General features: G+C 36.2%; 1 protein-coding gene across 6 annotated transcripts in view; it reads right to left on the bottom strand.

The window, feature by feature from the left end:
* The window catches only part of CAB39L (calcium binding protein 39 like), a 102,081-nt gene that overhangs the window by 56,628 nt on the left and 25,417 nt on the right, over positions 1 to 20,036 (bottom strand). The window contains exon 1 of one of the 6 annotated variants that reach the window (XM_081214625.1): positions 18,848 to 18,984. The exons of the other annotated variants lie outside the window; for them this stretch is intronic. The gene's annotated coding sequence lies outside the window, so the exon portion shown is untranslated. Of the gene's footprint in view, positions 1 to 18,847; positions 18,985 to 20,036 lie in introns of those variants that run through there. 6 annotated transcript variants of the gene reach the window in all.

The following is a 20,036-nucleotide window of genomic DNA, read 5'->3' as shown; positions in this document are numbered from 1 at the left end:
ATGAAAATGTTTACAAAGAACTTGAAATGAAACGTACATGTTAAAAAAACACTATCCCATAATATAGAGCATAACTACAACTATGTAAAAGCAAACAAAATCACAAATACACAAAACCTATGCATAGAAAAAATAATTTAAAAAAGTTAACAGTGATTGCCTCTGGGTAGTTGGCTTATAAATATTTAGTTTTCTTCTTCCTTCAAATTTTCTCTTTTGTCCCCAAACTTTGTTCAATAGATCATGCAAATGTTTTTACAATGGAAACACCTTCTCATAAATGATACTTTTAATGACTAAATAACCGTTTTTTAAAGTTCAAACTGTGGAATATCTGATCATCATGTCTTGTCAAAGCACTAGTCAAACAAATATGATTTCTGTTACTTTGGCTATGAAATTTCATTAAGAGTAGCACTTGGCTCAGATTCTGGAGAGAAAGCCAAAAAAAATTCTTCAGCTCTGCTCCCAGGGAACTCAGGCCCTGTCGATTTTTAGTAGATTTTGGCAGCTTGGCAGCATTCCCTTTCCTAAGACACAGTAGAATATTTCATATTCCTAACTTATGTGTGAGCGCTTCTAAAGATGACCCAAAGTCAATCACTCAAATGCCTCATCTGAACATGTTCAGTGACGTAAGTGGAGAGGAGTGTGTTTGAAGGGGGACGGGGAAAGGGAAGCTAGGAGAAGAGGTCATTTGGGGCATTAAATACCCTCACTGTTATCCCTTAAAGTATTTTAAAGGGGAATAAATGTCTATCTGTAGGTGGCTAATGAGTATCTCTAGGCCTTTATGTCTAACCTGCAAATTTGCTGTTCAATAATAGTTTTCATTTCAAAGATTTTCCACGAAAGCTTAAGGGAGTGGGAAATTTATCATTGAAGACAAGAGAAGTCTCAAGATTTCCATAGGTAAAACCATAAAAAACATAACCAAACTGCTAACTCATTGTAAGAAAGTCAACTCAAAAATGAGCCTTGTTTTCCTTCATATAGGTTATTTTGCAATGAACAATAAGTAAGAAAGGAAGATTTCCAAAAGCCTTTCATAGAGCTTGCTAATTTAAACTTAGTCACAGGTACCTCCGCTCAAAGTAAAAAAATTAAACCATCACATTAAAATAAATTTCAAGAAAGTTCAGAAATTACCATTCTTTTATCTTTTATTCCAAATAGGACTCACAGATAGAAATAATGCAATCAAAAAGTACACCTATGGCAAATAATTGGGCCAATAAGATTCATTTTTAAAAATCAATGGGATGGAGATTACATGAGTATATGTATTTGTCAATATTCAGTGAACTGTTCTCTTAAAATGGGTACATTTCATTGAATGTAAATTTTAAAATAAAAAAAAGTACACCTAAAAGTTCTACTGTATTTGTTGCATCCCAAATAGGCCTCTTCCCACCACAAAATCATTGATTACCTTCACAGATATAATAAATTACAAAGCATATCATTATTGTTATATATGTTATGATATCAAATCCATTATAAAACATATTACATATGTCAAAGTACCTTCCAATAAATGCCTGCTATCCCTCAACCATTCCATTTTAAAATATACTTCCTACATGTAATTAGAAGACACCACAATTGCATTTTGTACTTGAAGACCTATAGAAACGAGTGAAAATCAGTGGACAAAGTATAAATAAGAACTTTCACTGATCATCCTTTTTCTCAGTTCAAAATGACTAAGAATGAACCTGTTTTTATAAGTTTTGTTAACAGAGTTTGAGGGAGCACCATTTTCAAAAATGAACAATTTATATAGAAATGAAAAACTTGTAAGAAGTGTTTTATGCACCCTTACTCATTTGGAAGCCTTGATCAGACTTATATCAGAATAAAAACTCTTTCACAAGAAAAAAACCCATGTCCTTGGGAATTGCTCCTTAATTCTAATGTATTGTAACCACTGAAACAATTTAAAAATAGAACTAGTTTATGAAATTAGGAAGACATACAACTACCAATTTATTATTATAAATATTAACCTACTAGACTACTGTTCCAGGAAAAACAACCAGAAACTTCATTCACAGTAATGTTTCTGTTGACAGCTCCAGTCACTTGTTGGAGTTAAAATTTTCTACATCTATTAGTTAATAAAGATTGTCAATGGATAATAATTTTACATTTGAATTTCATAATCTCAATTTATAGCAGAGATCTGAAGCTAGGTCAGTATTCTCAAAGACTAGGAAGTGTAATCAAAGCATCAGTTCTCACTGAAATTCACAAATGGCTATTTTTCACAACAGAATTATCAAGAGAAACTTGTAATTCTTTTTTTTGGGGGGGTGTCTTTCTTGTAAGCATATACATATACAAAATAATCATCAAATTTTGGTTAGATACTGTTACTGGTATTAAGGCAAAGTTTATAGTTACAGTGTGAAATACAACCATTTCATAGCTTCAGTAAGCCCTGTGCCTATCTATGAACTCTCAATCTATAAAACATTAACATGGGAGAATAAAGATGAATGTGATTTAGCTGAAGTTATCTCTCATCCTATAGACTTCCAGGATTGTAAAGTTCTTCTGGATGGGTAAGTTAATATGACCTCTCATCCTTCCACAGCTGGAAGAGACTAGATGAGTTTCTGCTGGAAATTTAAGACATATAAGTCATAAAATTAAATATTTATTATTTCATTTAGAAGCAGTAAAGATTTCATCTTAAACCAACCATTTTAATTACCAGTGGAACACTAAGTATGTCCATAATTAAGAAGCATGCTAACATAGATTTTTTTCCTTGTTAAGGGAATCTCAGCTAAATATTATCTTTAAGCTGCATTATAAATCTATACATGCATGTACACAGACATCCATACCTCAGAAATGGAAAATTGTCCAAACTATTCCACATTATTTCATTCAATCATTCAACAAATATTTATTAAGCACCTATTATATGCCACTTGGGACTACTCAAAATCATTACTTTTAAAATATGATTTGAAATAGAATATAGGAAGTATTTTTTGATCAGATGGAAAGGTTTTTCTGCCACTAAAAATCATCTAAGTATAATCTGCATTCATTGTATTGTTTATTTCATTACATATGTTTACTGCAGTACTAACTTTAACATTTTATATCTTGGCCTTTTAGAAAAACTTTAAAAAAAATTGAAGTATAGTTGATTTACAATATTGTGTTGGTTTCAGGTATACAGCAAAGTGATTCAGTTATATCTATATATATATTTTTCCAGATTATTATCCATTATTGTAGAGAAACTTTTAGGGCCAGTGTAACTAAACTTAATTTGGATAGACCTAATTTGAGTTTTCCGTATAGGACACATTTCTTCATATGGGTCTTAGTACACATATGCAAATATATAATTCTTCTGAGTTAAAGTTGACACCTTACTTCAGAATGTCCCATGTACTCAAGATACCAAGCTTGTAAATTGCCTCCCCTCATCACCATCCCTACTCATTCAGGATTACCCCCAAGTTACACCACAGTCTTCTTTTTTCTCTTAACAGTTAGGCCTATTCTGTACTACCATTGTTTTGGTTACTTCTTAAAATTCAATTGTTGACAGGCCCTCTCTTTCTCGTAATGAAAACTGTGTGCCCCTAAACCCCTTTCCTTTTTGGGGTACCTTAGAAAAACTACTCAGTTCCATTTTTGTAAACCAAAGAAAGAGTTCAGTCCCTATCTGGTAACTATATTAGGTACCTACTTATATGCCAGACACTGGGCTAGATCTCAGAAATGGCTGATAAGCATAAAAGCAATGGCTAGAAATATTCCTGTAGCAAGGAAAAGAAAAATCACTGATTTTAATATAAGATTAGATCTCATAAACAGTGCAATTAATCTTGGAAGCTCATAAAAGTACCTAGAAATGCTGTTTATAAACATACTGCTTTTCTTCAAGTATTAATATTTAGGAAAAATAATGTCTTATTCAACCTGTAATTGTTTTTATATTTAGTTTCATCACTGTAATTGATTTTCTAATATTTTTCAGGGTGGCAATGGATTTTCTATTGTGTAAGTGAAATATAAACTTAGGCTATAATAAACACCAAGCAATCATTATTTGTTAAATTGTTTCCCAGAGAAGATGGTTCCCAAATTCCCAACAACCCACTCACAAATAAACCTCTAAGGTACAAAACACTTGGAAATGGGGGATGGCTTATTTTTTATTTCTATATTTACAATCCTATAGGCTTAAGAAATGGTGCCACTACAAAGATAATATCAATGAATTACTAGTTTAAAATAAAAAATTATTCGGAAGATTGTGAAGCTACGTGCAAATCTTCCATCAGTCTAAGGACTGAGTGTGGGAAATTCTGTAAAGAAGTAAAATTTGGTTTGTGATATAATCTCTATTGTATTTATTTTTGACTTCAAGTATAAGATACTAGTCCTGAAAAGGTTTTCACAGACAAGCTGAGTTTCTTTTTATACACTGGTCAATAGGTTAAAAAAACGCCACAAAACAAAACTTGTTCTACAGGCTTCTGCACACATACAGGAAATATTAGAGAAAGTACAGTAGTTTTACATTATATCTAGAGTACAAACCCTTTTAATAGGTTCATTGACACCCTGCTTAAGTTTTCATTTCTGCTAAGTTGTTCTGCCTTAAAGGACTCACTTGAATCAATAACTAAGGACATCTTTTTTGAGGCTAGCAAACTAGAAGCATTGCTTAGAATGATGCATCTTTAAGCAATGACTCACTTTTGCAGTTAACAATATATACTTCCTTCTTACACAGAAGAATGATTACATGCCTTCCATCGATGCCTTTAAAAAAACATATAAAATTAGCATACAATCTCCCAAGTTAAGATTGTACAAATGAAGTTTTTATTGGAATGTGAATATATATCTTAAGAGTTTTTTCTTTTTTCTCTTTATTATTTACATACATATATGCATCTGGTTAAAATAGTTCTTCAGCAGAACAACAATATTATATAAGAGTTTGGTGCCAGCTATAAGAACAAAATAACTGCCTTATTCCTTAATTTGAAATGTGCATTCATTTTGTATCAAATGGTAAGTTTGATATGTAAACTGTCTAATTTTTATCTTCACTCCAGAACTTTGAAAAAAATCATGTGTCACTTATTAGATCTAACAGAAGCATTCAACATTCAAATTACATATCCCTTTGTTTAATGGCATCATTAATATATCTAATTGAATTATGAGGGAATGCTGTAATTTATAATATTGATAATATCAAACATCACAATGATTATTTTAAATTTACTGAAAATAGACGGAACAAGGTAACTTTTGAATTTTTATTCAGTTGAAAGAGAAACATGGAAAATGGTATCCTGCCACTATTTTATTTTTGGAAACTCTTTGTAAATAAAAACCCATTTCCAAAATAAGATATTCCATGGACACGGAATAGTTGGTAATGATTCAAGTGCCTTAGGCAACAGAGAAGTATTGTTTTGTAGTTGTTTTTTAAAACCTCACCTAGTAACTGCAGTTTATCATGCACAAAGAAACAAGGTAACAGCACAGCTTAAAATGAAAATATAAGCAATAACTGTAAAACCTCAACTAAACTAAAGGTTATCATATTAATTCCATCTCTGTGAACCATTATAGGTAACCTGGTTGATACTCACCAAATGTTACAGAAAAGCCCAGGCTCACCTAAGCAAAGAAAAGTAGACACGTGGTGAGGTGCTGAAGACAGCTCTCTCTGGGGCTCAAAGCACTTTAGATGAAGTAGCCTTTATCTTCCATTTAATAGAGGGTGCCTCCTATTACCAAAGCGTGGCAGAGAAGAGTTTCCACAATCCTGTCTTGACTTTCTGTCTCCCTCTTTGAAGAGTAAGTTACCACCGGAAAAAGTTAGCAGAAAATGATCACTGAACACTCACACAGGGCAGCTGTAAATTTCCACTCTCTTTGCTTGCTCTCAGATTCCAAGCCTTGCTTGTCTCTTAATCTGTCACAGGCAGTTCTGTTTCTGGTCAAACCAGCTTGCTTATGAGTTCTCCTCTCCTCCTCTAATGCACTCTTTTAGATACATACCACACAGTCACAGCTCCCTCTTTTCTTCCTCCTTCCCAATCATGCAATGTCACAAGAATGTGTGTAAAGCAATTAAGTTGAGGCAAGTTTAATTCTTGGCCAAAGGAAAAAAAAGAGTCTAGGTATAAACAAAATTTTTTTCTCATCACATTTTTTCCTTTTAAGTCCTATACTTGTTCATGCATGGTTTTGTCAAGAAATTAAATTGGCCTGACCATCTTGTTTAAAAATTTATATAACAAAGGCATATTGATAGTGATAATAACAGATTCATTTGCTAATATGTTAGTTCCCCACGGAAGATGCTATTCCCAATCATAATAAGAAAGTGTAGCAAGTAAATACACAAGTATTATTAATTTAATCTTGAGATTTTAAAAAAGCAAGGGAGGCGGCGGGGGTGGGGGTGGGGGGTGGGGTGGGGCACTGGCACAATGGATAATGCCTCTGACTACGGATCAGAAGATTCTAAAAAGCAAGGGAGGTGTTAGAATGAGTATTCATAATTTAATTTCAGTGTAATTTTGTGAAAACTTAATTTTTTTAAAATACGGTATATTTTGGAACTTAGAATCAATTTAGTTATAAAAAGGAAATTACAAAGAACATAGAGAAATATTAACACCAAAACTATTAAATGGAGCAGCTTACACCATTTATGTGCAAACCAAATGTAACTATTTGGTGTAGAATGTCTCCCCCTCCCTCCCCACCCCATCACACAAAAGCACTATTTGTCAGGATACGTAATACCTCTTCAATGAGAATTTTTAAAGCTAAAGGTTTCAAAAAACATTTTTTCATTAATATACATGTATAATTATAGAGTAAAATTTCTTAAAATTATGGACCTTTCTGCAAGGTTTGAGGATGAGGAATTAGGTAGAGTGGGATGGCTAGTGACAGGATTAGATGGCCTTTATTAGATTCTTTGGAGTTAAAAGGTATGCTTGGAATACATGCTAGCTCTGTGAGGATGCTAGTCAGAACCTGCTTTGGGGTTTTCTTTTTTTAATTAATTAATTAATTAATTAACTTATTTTTGGCGTTGGGTCTTTGTTGCTGTGCGCGGGCTTTCTCTAGTTGCGGCAAGCAGGGGCTACTCTTCACTGCGGTGCGTGGGCTTCTCATTGCCGTAGCTTCTCCTGCTGCGGAGCACCAGCTCTAGGCGTGTGGCTTCAGTAGTTGTGGCACGCAGGCTCAGTAGTTGTGGCTCAGTGGGCTCTAGAGCGCAGGGTCAGTAGTTGTGGTGCACGGGCTTAGTTGTTCCGCAGCACGTGGGATCTTCCCGGACCAAAGATCGAACCCGTGTCCCCTGCATCGGCAGGTGGATTCTTAACCACTGAGCCACCAGGGAAGTCCTCTGTTGCAGTTCTTTAGTGCCAAAGACTTTTAGGTTCTCTGTCTCCCACTAGGTTTCCAATCAAAAGTCTTGTCTCTTCTAACAGATCTCCCAATTATAGAGCTGACAGAAATGGCTGTTAGACCTATTATTACTTCAATCTTACTCTCTGCAGAACTAAAATATCTCTAAGAATATGAGCTTAAATAAATTGAAAGGTAATTATTTGTACTTAGTTGTTTATCCTTACGAAAAATAAATGAATAAATCTTGTCTTTATTTCTTAATCTAAATATCATATATAGTAAATATATATTTCTTAACTTATATATACTTATTTTAAAATATATATTTCTTTATCTGGCTTATTTAAAGTACAGTTTAAAAATTTAAATATGTTACAAGAAAGTTTTAACACCTAAAAATTAGGCATCAAGAAGACTAGGGCTTACCTGGTGGTGCAGTGGTTGAGAATCCACCTGCCAATGCAGGGGACACGGGTTCGGTTCTTGGTCCAGGAAGATCCCACATGCCGCGGAGCAACTAAGCCCATGCGCCACAACTACTGAGCCTGTGCTCTAGAGCCCGTGAGTCACAACTACTGAGCCTGCGTGCTGCAACTACTGAAGCCCATGCACCTAGAGCCCATGCTCCGCCAACAAGAGAAGCCACCACAGTAAGAAGCCTGTGCACCACAATGAAGAGCAGCCCCTGCTCACCGCAAGCAGAGAAAGCCCGTGTGCAGCAACGAAGACCCAATGCGGCCAAAAATAAATAAGTAAGTAAGTAAATAAATAAATAAATAAATAAAAGAAGGCTAGAGATTAGTCTGCTGTTTGTTATTTCAAATTAGTAGTTCTGTAAATCTGGAATCTTATTTCCTATTTTTAAAGAAAAAATAAATGGAAATTATCCCAAAACCCTAAAGGGTATTAAGAGCCTACTATCTTTTAAAGATTATACTCAAAGAGCTCTGGTATAACTGAAGAAGTTCAGAATTTGTAAGGGTAGCACTTAGAATAACTATAAGGCTGATTTCTTAAGTCACTTTAAAATTAGACTTTATATCAATCTGTGATGGAGTCTAAGGCACAAAATAAAGATAAGGCACTTAATACATAATTAAGCAGATTGTCTGCATATGAATGTATGTTTATATTTGATTCCTACTAAATACGATTTTTTTAAGATGCATACAAAGAAATCACAAAAAGTGACCTTATATTAGGCCACAAAGACATCAGTAAATTTTCAAAGGAGAAATAGTGCAAACTTCATTCTGTAAATATAACACAATAAAACTAGAAGTTATTTTTAGATTTTTCAGAAGATAAGCAAACTGTTCTTTAAAAATACCCTATTAATACCTGAAAATTAAAAAAGAACATTCTTTCAAAAATTATTTGGACAGAGAATTAAAAGTACAATTATAGGGACTTCTGTTTCAGACTATGATGGAGTAACAGGGACTAGATTTACTCTTCTATCTTACATAATTAAAAAAACTGGACAGAATTAATAAAACAATGGTTTTCAGACACTGGACACCAGGCAGCTCAGCCCAGTAATCCCTAAGAGAAAGGAAACAAACAAAGGTAAGCTTCACAACTGCCCCAGTCTGCAGAGCAGGAAGGGGAACCCAAACAGAGCATGGCAGTCTCCCTGAGTTCAAAAGACAGAGTTGATCATTCAAGAAGGCCAATGTGGCTAAAATTCACAGGGCAAAATACCAGAGAGGGAGAGCTGCAAAGAGAGCCCCAGAGATCTGCAAAAAGTTCCCCTCAAATCTTCACTGAGAACTGATCAGTGCACGTCCATGAGAAAACTCTCCAAAGCCGAGGAAAGAACCACTGGAAAGAAGCACGCTGAAGAATTCCCACTACACACACAGGCTGAGAATAAATAGGTCATGTTCCCAACAGTCAGAGTAAAGAAATCTCATAATAAATGGGAGATTGGGTTGAGTACTCAGAAAAATATTGCCTCAGTAGCAGGACCAAATTAGTCCTAAAGGTTGTTCTGGTCCCCCCTCCAATAGAGCTTACAAGTGAGCTTGAAAGGATCAAATTGTTTCCAAATAACTTAAGTGTATCCTAGAGTAGAATTAAAATTTTTTAGAAATCTAGCACACAACAACATAGAATCCACACGTTTAGCATCCAATCAAAAATTACCAGGTATGCAAAAAGCAGGAAAACACATGCATAATAAGGAGAAAAACTTAATCAATAGAAAATAACTCAGAAATGACACAAGTAACAGCATTAGTACAAAAAGACATTAAAACAGCTATCACGGGCCTCCCTGGTGGCGCAGTGGTTGAGAGTCCGCCTGCCGATGCAGGGGATACGGGTTCGTGCCCCGGTCTGGGAGGATCCCATATGCCGCGGAGCGGCTGGGCCCGTGAGCCATGGCCTCTGGGCCTGCGCGTCCGGAGCCTGTGCTCCGCAACGGGAGAGGCCACAACAGTGAGAGGCCCGCATACCGCAAAAAGAAAAAAAAAAAAAAAAAAACAGCTATCACAAATATACTCCATAAGTTTAAGAAAGTATAAAAAAGCATAAGTATGTTAAGGAGAGCCCTGGAATATATTAAAAAGACCCAAATCAAATTTCTAAATATTAAAACTACAATTTCTGAGATAAAAATTATACCAAATAGGATGAACAGATTAGACACTGCAGAAGAAATAATTAGTAAACTTGAAGACAAAACAGAAGCTATCAAAATGAAACACTGAGGGAAAAAAAAGACCAAAAAAAAAAATTAACAGAGCATTCCTAACTATGGGAAACTTCAAGCAGCCTAATATATGCATTGTTTGAGTCCTAAAAGGAGAGGAGAGAAAAGGGGAAACAGAAAACAATGTTTGAAGAAATAATGACTAAAAATTTTCTAAATTTAATGAAAATTAAACTGAGAGAAATGAAAGAAGAAAAATACAAATCTACTACTAATACTATAGTCCAAGATATAAATACTCTTCTTTCAATAATTCACAGAAAAAGTAGAAAATCAGTAAGTATATAAAAGACTTGAAAAGCACTAAATACAATTTGATCTGATACATATCAAACATACAAACATAGAAAATATGTTCTCTGATCACATTAACTTAGAAATCAATAATAAAAGATATGAGAAATTCCCAAACATTTGGAAACTAAATAGCACACTACTAAATAATCTATTGGTCAAAGAAGAAATAAAAGCAGAAATTAGAAATTATTTTGGGGAATTCCCTGGTAGTCCAGTGGTTAGGACTGGGCACTTTCATTGCCATAGACCCAGGTTCGATCCCTGGTCAGGGAACTAAGATCCTGCTAAGCCATGCAGCATGGCCAAAAATTAAAAAGGAAAAGAAAAGAAAAGAAACTATTTTTAACTGAATGAAAAGGAAAACCTAACATCAAAATCTGTGGGATGCAGGTAAAGAAGTATTTAGAGAGATGTGTTTAACATTAAGCACTTATATTAGAAAAGAAAGCATGCCTCAAGCTAATGACCTCAGCTTCCACCTGAAGAAACTAGAGGCATTAAGCCCAAAGCAAGCAGAACCAAGAAAATAATAAAGAGCAGAAATCAATAAAGTTAGAAACAGAAAAACAATGAAAAAAATCAATGAAACAGAACCTGATTATTTGAAAAGATCAATAAAATTGCCCAACGTCTTACAAGACTGACAAAGAAAAAAAGACAAAAATATCACTATCAGGAATGAAACATTAAACCATAAAAAAGCTATGAGAAAATGCTGATATTTATTTGATCTCTGGGTAAGATAGTTTTTTCAGACCAGATCTATTTAAGAATAATGTTTTAATTTGTTAAGCCCTCCCTCCTCTTCCTTTATAAAAACTGACTCTGGACTTTTCAAAAAACCAAGACAATTCTGTTACAGAAACTTTTGAGAATGTGTTTTGTGGTGCCATTTAACTTGTTCTTCTATCCCTTGTATTTCCTATAAAAAGGAAATTAGCTCTGAAAGCATAATAAAACATAAACATTTTTTACAAGATAAGTTCATAATGAATCACACCAAGAGGCAACAGTCTCATTGTCCCACTATTAGTGATCTATGTTTGATGACTGAGTTAGGGTAATAATAGCACATTTCTTTATTGAAAAGACATTTCCCTTTTTGACTAGCTAGTAGGATATAGACTGATATTTTTTTCAACCTGCAAATATGCAATTCTCTCTCAGTGCTTCCTCCAATGATTTTAGTATTCATTGGTGATCCTTCCCTAAATCAATTACTTCATCAGGGTTGCAAACTGGAAATTTTAAAAATTCTATTCTTTCTATGTATATTGGCTGGCATTGTTTTGTAGCGAAGAGCTTCTCCTCAACTATACTTCTAATTGTTTAATTCTCTTTATTTAATTACCAATTTTGAGAGTAGGAAGCTAGTAATATTCACTTCCAATGGTGGCAAATGAGAGATACATTTTTTTAGTGGGGGAAGTCTTTCTCTTCTCTGGAATATCACTATAGGTTCACAAATTTTTATAAATTCAATGTTTCAATCAATTACAGGCATTATTCTTTTTGGTGCTGTCCTTGTAGCCTGGGTTGCCCCCCAAAAGCAGGGTCTGAAGCAAAAGACTCATGTAACATTATTTTAATAAGAAATCCAATCACAATGAGCAGGAATGAGGGAATAGGGGAATAAAACAAAGAAGGAATATGTCAGCCAATATGACAATGCATCATCAAGCTGGCCACCTGTTAAATCTATCAGACTGAAACTCTTAGAAGCTATATGAACTGCATTTCAGGATCACCCCTAGGGTTCGGGGGTGGTAGGGTGGGAAAGGAAGAGGAAGAATTTATCTACTGGTTCTCATCTTGGATTGATCAAAGCCTTTCCCCAAAGGGCACTAACTCCCCTACACTTGCGTTTAATTCCTCTATTCTTCCCGGTTGCACATGTGTGTGTCTGGGCACTGAGTGGACCCCAGAGCAGTGACCACATGGAAGCCCTGAAGCAGGTAGCAAAGGGCTTGCAGAATGACAGGAGATGAAGCTATTAGATTATGCCTGCATGGGGGTTTGCATAGAGGTGAAATGAGACCAGTGAGTCCTAGAGGATCTGCAATGGTATATAAGAGGTATCTAAAACAATTGCTCAAACTTCCACAAATTAGGCCAGCGGGAGTCCTTTCAAGATAGCTCCTACATCCTTCTGATACAGTTTCAATAATCTTTGAACTTTCATTGCTTTCTTGTTCAACACAATGGTGCAGGCTCACCTTGTATTTACTTTCTCCCAGATCTGGGCCATTTCTCCAGGGAGAAGTTTTCCAAATGTGAGGAACAGTGCACTTACCCTTGCTCAAATGTGTTTACTTACTGCATGCAGCTCCAAGATCTCTGTTGGTTTTATGCTTTTTAATCAAATTTGAAGTAGCTCCTTATGGTCTAGCATTCTATAGCTCAATTATAAATTTACTCCCCCACCCACCCAGGACATCTAATAAACAAGGCAAAAGGAACACAGGATACCAGGAATAAATACCCCCACATGAAAAAGGGTAAGTGAAGAAACATTAATCTATAATATGTATGATATTTTGCTGGACAGGAAGAGCAAGCTTCCCTGCCTGGGAATGAGTTCCTTAGCTACCAAACTGGTTGCCCCTGGTTCTAATCTCTCTAATCCCTGGGAGAATCCTCCCTATCAATTGTCCTCCAACGTCACACTTGAGAGGGTCATTGTGGATGGTTCATGACTGACAGCTTTCCTGCTGAAGCCAGTCTACCTGTTTGGGGGCCAGATTTAGGGGTCTGGGAGTTGCCAAGGGATGACAGAATTTTATTTCTCAGGCTTGAATTTCTTTGACAATACAACTTATCATTTGGCTTTTAACCACTTTGCTTTTTGTCTTCTACTCATCAAAGCCAGAAATTGTTGAATCTGTTGTGATTTTTGTCTCTAACCAGCTTCCTTGGTCTGCCCATTACTCAAGCCCCCAGGTTAAAATGCTTCCTTCTTGGTCTCTTCTTCCAAAAAAATGGGGGAACCTCCCCTTACACCCAGGCTGCATCCTATTAGATTGCTCTGTATTCCGGGGTTGACTGCCCCACAAGGCAGAAGTAGAAAAAGATGCTTGGGTTTTCGGGCTTCTCCTAGATTCTAATCATATCTTTCTCATACTTTGTGCCTCCCTACTTTTGCTCAAACTAATTTAGCTCATGGCTGTGATCACACTGGAGAGACAAATACGCAGGCATAATGCTTAGGAAGTTCTTAAGCTCTCAGGTTCTGTATATGCCTTTTTAGTTATCCTTTTCCATATGAGCTCATTATCTCTTACTCAAAATCCTTTGACTCAAATTCTACCCAGGTGGAGCTCTGCAAAATCACATGTTGCTCCACTTGAATGATTGATTCATTTCATTAACCTGTGACTTTGCTTATTTACAATATCATTATCATGAGGAGGGTGGCTTAAAATCTGGCAATTGGAAGTGATGTCTGGAAGGTCTTAAATAAGACTTTCTCCCCCTCACCCCGCCTTTTTTTTCTACTTTACTCATATCATTGGGTCATTCAGCATTTTTTTTTTTTTTTCTTTTTGCGGTATGCGGGCCTCTCACTGTTGTGGCCTCTCCCGCTGCGGAGCACAGGCTCCGGATGCGCAGGCCCAGCGGCCATGGCTCACGGGCCCAGCCGCTCCGCGGCATATGGGATCCTCCCAGACCGGGGCACGAACCCGTATCCCCTGCATCGGCAGGCGGACTCTCAACCACTGCGCCACCAGGGAGGCCCCATTCAGCATTTTTTATTGCAAGAAGGCAGAAATTTTATAGCCTCCTTTCACCCTTACCTTGCGTGCATTTTCTTAAAGACCTCTTAGCCTAGTACACTCATTTATTACTTAAATAAATTCCTATTTATCAGTTCTATCCATCACTCCACTTCCCATGGTCCACTTTGATATTTAACTCCCTATAGAAAGGGGTCAGCCTCTATTTCCCCCACATTCTTCTCTCCTGATCAATAACACTGTAGTTACCTAAATAGATAATAAAGTTTGTTTTTGTGTTTGCTTTAATTATACTTCTAAGGTTGGTGAGGGAGGGTAAAATAAAACAAGAACTCTAGTTCTTTAACACAGAGTGTAAATTAACATAACTTTTTCCTGTAGGGATATTAACAATAAGTTGCAAAAGGCTTAAAATATTCATATTCCTTTTTATTTAGTAATTCAATGTCTACAAATTTATTCTGAGAATAATAAGTATGCAAGGAAGAATATACAGGGATATTTATTACACTACTTATAGCGAAAAACCCCAAAACTAAAGTCCAAAGTATGTGATTGATTATAATCGCTGGGTTCCATGTGGCATGGGCATTGGCCAACCAAAGCAGATGTCCAAACAACCAGCATAGTTTCAGGCCATTCAGCATGCCTACTGAATATTGAGCAGGGTTCATTCATTAATATAGAATATCATGGTCAAGTTGTTTAAGAACATTTAAAGAAATGGGGATATATTTATTGCATAATACCAAGTTTAAAAAATCCAAGATGCTAAACTTAGTAAAGAGTACGAGCCCCCAATTTTTGCTCTATTTTTTACGTAAATATTTCCTTCTATTTGGACATGGAAACAATACCAAATGTTAACATTAGTTGGAACACCAGTGATTACATTCATATATTCTTGTGTTTTCCAAATGTTCTAAAATTAACATGTACAGTCAGTTTTGCTACAAAATGAGGTAAGTGTTCCTAAAAATTTCCATGCTATGCAATATCATGCAATAAGAACCACAGGAATTGTGGGGGAAACAGGGCTGGAGCTCAATACTCAAAAATTTCATCAGAGACATATTTTTTCTCTTAAAGTAGGAACTTAATAAAAATAGTAGCACACTTTTACACATGTTAAGTGGTTTAAAAAAATACATAAATACCACAATAAATATGGTACTTTTCCTTGAAAAAGACCTGACATTTTGCTTGTGGCAGTGGATGTTAGGAGACTTATAGCTTGTGAATTATTTCAAAATAGTGGAAATAGGATTATCTGAAATCAGTTGGAGAGTTGTAACACCAAACATGGATGAATGTGACTCATATAACATGTGGTACACAGAGATAGCTGGTACATGCTTGAGGTGTGTGCATGTCTATGTTTTGTGCATTTCTCCATGGTTTATGTTTTGTGCATTTCTCCATGGCTTGGTTCAGCTGGGTGGTTTTCTGCATTCATAAAACTGTACAAAAGCAAATGAGAAATCTGCATTATGCTCAAATGTTTCCTAATATATCAATCATATTGGAACAAATTTGTGTTTTCAAAACAAGTGTTAAAAGCAGAAATGACTATTACTTTTACCACTGTAAAATATATGTATATGTATATGCTGAGTATGCTGACAAGTACTGTGAACTTATTGTTGTAATTTTGCTAATTTGGGTAACTACAGTTTTTTTTTTAAGTGGTATTTACCTCTTACTCTCACTGTTTTGTTTTTTTTTAACATCTTTATTGGAGTATAATTGCTTTACAGTGTTGTTTTAGTTTCTGCTGTATAACAAAGTGAATCAGCTATATGCACACGTATATCCCCATATCCTCTCCCTCTTTCGTCTCCCTCCCACCCTCCTTATCCCACTCCTCTAGGTAGTCCCAAAGCACCAAGCTGATCTCCCTGTGCCATGCAGCTGCTTTCCACTAGCTATCTATTTTACATCTGGTAGTGTATATATGTCAATGTTACACTCTTATTTCGTCCCAGCTTACCCTTCCCCTCCCCATGTCCTCAAGTCCATTCTCTATGTCTGGTCTTTATTCCTGTCCTGCCCCTAGGTTCATGAGAACCATTTTTTTTTTTAGATTCCATATATATGTGTTAGCATACGGTATTTGTTTTTCTCTTTCTAACTTACTTCACTCTGTATGACAGACTCTAGGTCCATCCACCTCACTGCAAATAACTCAATTTTGTTTCTTTTTATGGCTGAGTAATATTCCATTGTATATATGTGCCACATCTTCTTTAGCCATTCATCTGTTGATGGACACTTAGGTTGATTCCATTCACTGTTTTTTTCTCCTCACTTCTCATCTATGCTTTTGTTTCTCTATTTTTCTCTCTTCCTAAAGATTACAGTATAGGTACAAAATACCCACCGCTGCAACTTCAGGTAGCCGAGGAATAACATTTGACTTTTCTTCAATAGTCTTATGCCAAAAAGGGAGCCCCAAAGCAAAGAATCTATTTATTATCTTAGGAGTTTGTCATGCTATCCATGTACCATAGATATCTCTAGTTCTTCTCATAATTCCCATTTCAGACAGAATTAACATCATGGCCCTGGAACTTGCTTAAAGATACTCAAATTGCTTTCATAAAAGCAGAATATATAAGAAGTGCCAGAGGACAAATGCTTTAGAGGTGTCCAAGTTGCACTGAAATAGGGGTTAATTGATAGAATGAAAACACATTTCCAATTGTCCATTAATTGCTAATCCTTGGCCAAATTTGGAAATCTTTAAAAGTTCTTAACTTCAGCAAGATAACAAAGCTTCTTCATTAGTCTGTTTTCTCTCTTATACTAACTCTGCTTCCATCTCCGCCTTCTGCTTTTTTTAGGAAGGAGGAAGCTTGAATTACAAAATTTAGGTGACATCCCTGCCCGTTGGCTGTATTTCCAAAATGTCTGAGCAATCTCTCAAAGCTGAGACCATCCATCTTTTTCTCACTTTCTAGCACTACTCTGGCCCCCTACTGGTACCGCACTGCAGAGGCAGCGGCAATATTTGGCCCTCAGCAGTAACATCTACTATGCCAGTCCAAGGAATGACTGCCTTGTTTCCCTAATGCCAAGATAAAATATATCTCTACGTATATCTATTTAGTAATAAATAAATATAGATACATAGTCTCTGAAGGCCTTTATGTGATAAACTATTCTGAACACTCTTCTCATATCAAGTGCCTAGTTTCACAGTCCATAAAATCTTTGAAATTAGGCAGACCCAGATTTGAATGAAAACAGATTGTACGTAAGTAACATATCTTTAAATTGGAGATAACAGTATACACTCCAGGACTAGTTGTGAGCATCAGGTGAAATAATATACACACATGCCTGACTTAGTTAACTGTTAAATGTTAGACACTGCTCCACTCATAAAAAACAAACAAACAAACAAACAAAACTCTAGCATATATTAAAAGTACATCATCCAACTTGCAGTTGCTCTGTCATTACTCCTGAATGGGGCAGATCCACTGGAGGAGTCACAAGCAGTTTGTAGTCAACCTCATTCATGAAACACTTAGTAGATGCAAAGTGCTATAGTAGGTGCTCCAGAGATACTCATAACCCACACACCAACAAGTCATTAACTATGTGTTTAAGGACTTTTAAATTTGTCTTATATACCAACTAGACCAAAAGAATTCCGTTAAAAGAATCTTGGGTGCAGCTTTTTTTTTTGGCCTCACCACAAGGCCCGTGGGATCTTAGTTCCCGGAGCAGGGACTGAACCCGGGCCCTCGGCAGTGAAATCACAGAGTTCTGACCACTGGACCGTCAGGGAATTCCCTGAATGCAGCATTTTTAAAAAGCATAGGATGGGAGTACAGAAACCCTGGAGTTTAGTCTAATTTACTCTAAGCAAAAGACAGAGTTGGGGTGGGGGCAAGGGAAACGGGACCCTTAATCATTTGATCTAAGTAAGAAAATTACAAGAAGTCTCAGAGGTTCCAGAAGCGGTGCAGGGATTCCAGAATATTTGTGAATTTGAGATTAATGGCAAATTATCAAGGAGATGCTCTATAACAGTGCTTTATTTTACACTCGATTAATCCACATCTTTCATTCTAACAAACACTTTGGGAGTATTTTCTATGTGACACAAAGTAGTTTTCATAATGAGCTTCAATTAATACTGTGCATACTTTCAGGGTTGCTACTAGCTTATATGGTACTTTGGTAAAAGTCAGAAAAAGGGACAGGTGCAGTCAAGCAGGCACATAGATTAACCAGCAGATAGCACCTTCATACAAAGAACAAGTACCCTTTTCACAGGCAGATGCAGCCCTGCACCAGCCTGGCACATAGCTTGATGTGACAGAAGTGGGGATGTGAGCTGGATTTCAGGCCCCACTCACTTCCCTGGCCAGGAGCCTTTGGGCAGTGGACAAGCCATACAACTAAACACAATGGCCCTGAACACTTGACAATGGCAAGGCTCTGTTACAACTTTCTTATCACTTCAATGTATAGGATTCATTCATCCAACCATCTGAGGGAAATCTGCTCTTTGGGGGTACAGAGTAAAATAAGAAATTCATATTTTATTAGGGGCTATAAGACATGTACTAAAAATAACTATAGCGTAAGGCAAAAAGTTATGAATTACAAATGAGAAGGCTAATGAAATACCAAAAAATTCAGAAGAGCCAAAAAAACATACCTTGAGGAATCACAGAAGGTTTCATAGGAAAGGTGCACTGAACTCAGTTTTGAATGATGGGTATGATTTGGTCACATGGAGATAAGAACAGAGCATTAGGAAGTACAAGATATAAATAACAAACAATCAATTAGCTGATCAGAAGCAAATGCTATGTGAATGACACTAAAAAAAATTGAAAAAAACAGGTTGGGATCAGATTATGAAGAGCTTTAATACTAGGTTAATGAGTTTAACTGTTAATTTGTGGGCAAAAGGGAGCCATGATGTAATCAAACTGTCTTTCATGAATATGAACGTGGCAGTGTATAAGAAGAATCAAGGAGGCAAAGAAACAGGAGGAGATGAAATTAAAGGCAATTGCACTAGTCTAGGATGGCAATGAAAGTAACTAGGCAGTGGGAATGAAAAGACTACGTGAGTATCAGAGACAATAGGTTTGGCAACTGAATAAATGTAGATGGTAATTGAGAGAAGAGACAATATGATGAGTTTCCATGCCTGTGTGAAAGAGTAGATGGGTAATATTTTCAAAATAAATAAGGACCAACGAAGGAAAAACAATTTTTTGCAAAATAACCAGTTGCTTGATATGTAACAAGTTTGAGGTGCCAGCAAGACTTCTGGATATAGATGCCTACAGAGGCAGTTGAACACATAGAATAGAACTTGGAGAGAAAACAGAGCCAGAGATATATTGGGGGTCACTCATTCTGCCAGTGCAATATGAGAGACCAAAAAGAAAGCCAAGAACAAACCTTTAAGGAACGTCTATAAGTTGTGATAGAAAAAACTGACTAAAGAAACAGTAGTTAGAGAAGGACAAGAGAACCAGAAAAGTTTACTATCACTATGAACAAAAAAGAGAGCATCAAGAATATGACGTGTGCAACAATATGGAATACTGTAGAGCAGTGATGAGCATCCTGCCTAAACCTGTAATCTAATTTCTAAGGCCCTCTTTCAATTCTTACAAACCAAAGGTATCAGGGGAAATAGGGATATTCAGAGAACCACTTAGGACAAGGAAAGGGACCTTTAAGAATTCATATTCCCCTAAAATCCTAAAGACATAGGCTGATAGAGAGGCCAAAGCCAGGCTGGGATCACCAGAGCATACCGTACTACAGCAAAGCATAAAGCAGGCAGAGGGCTCCAAGCCAGTCCTTCTGGGAAATTGGTAATATTC

Source organism: Mesoplodon bidens, assembly GCF_964165515.1.
Source record: "Mesoplodon bidens genome assembly, chromosome: 17".
NCBI classification, from domain to species: domain Eukaryota; kingdom Metazoa; phylum Chordata; class Mammalia; order Artiodactyla; family Ziphiidae; genus Mesoplodon; species Mesoplodon bidens.
The sequence above is the reverse complement of the archived record's forward strand: the minus strand, read 5'-3'. Positions and strand labels throughout refer to the sequence as shown.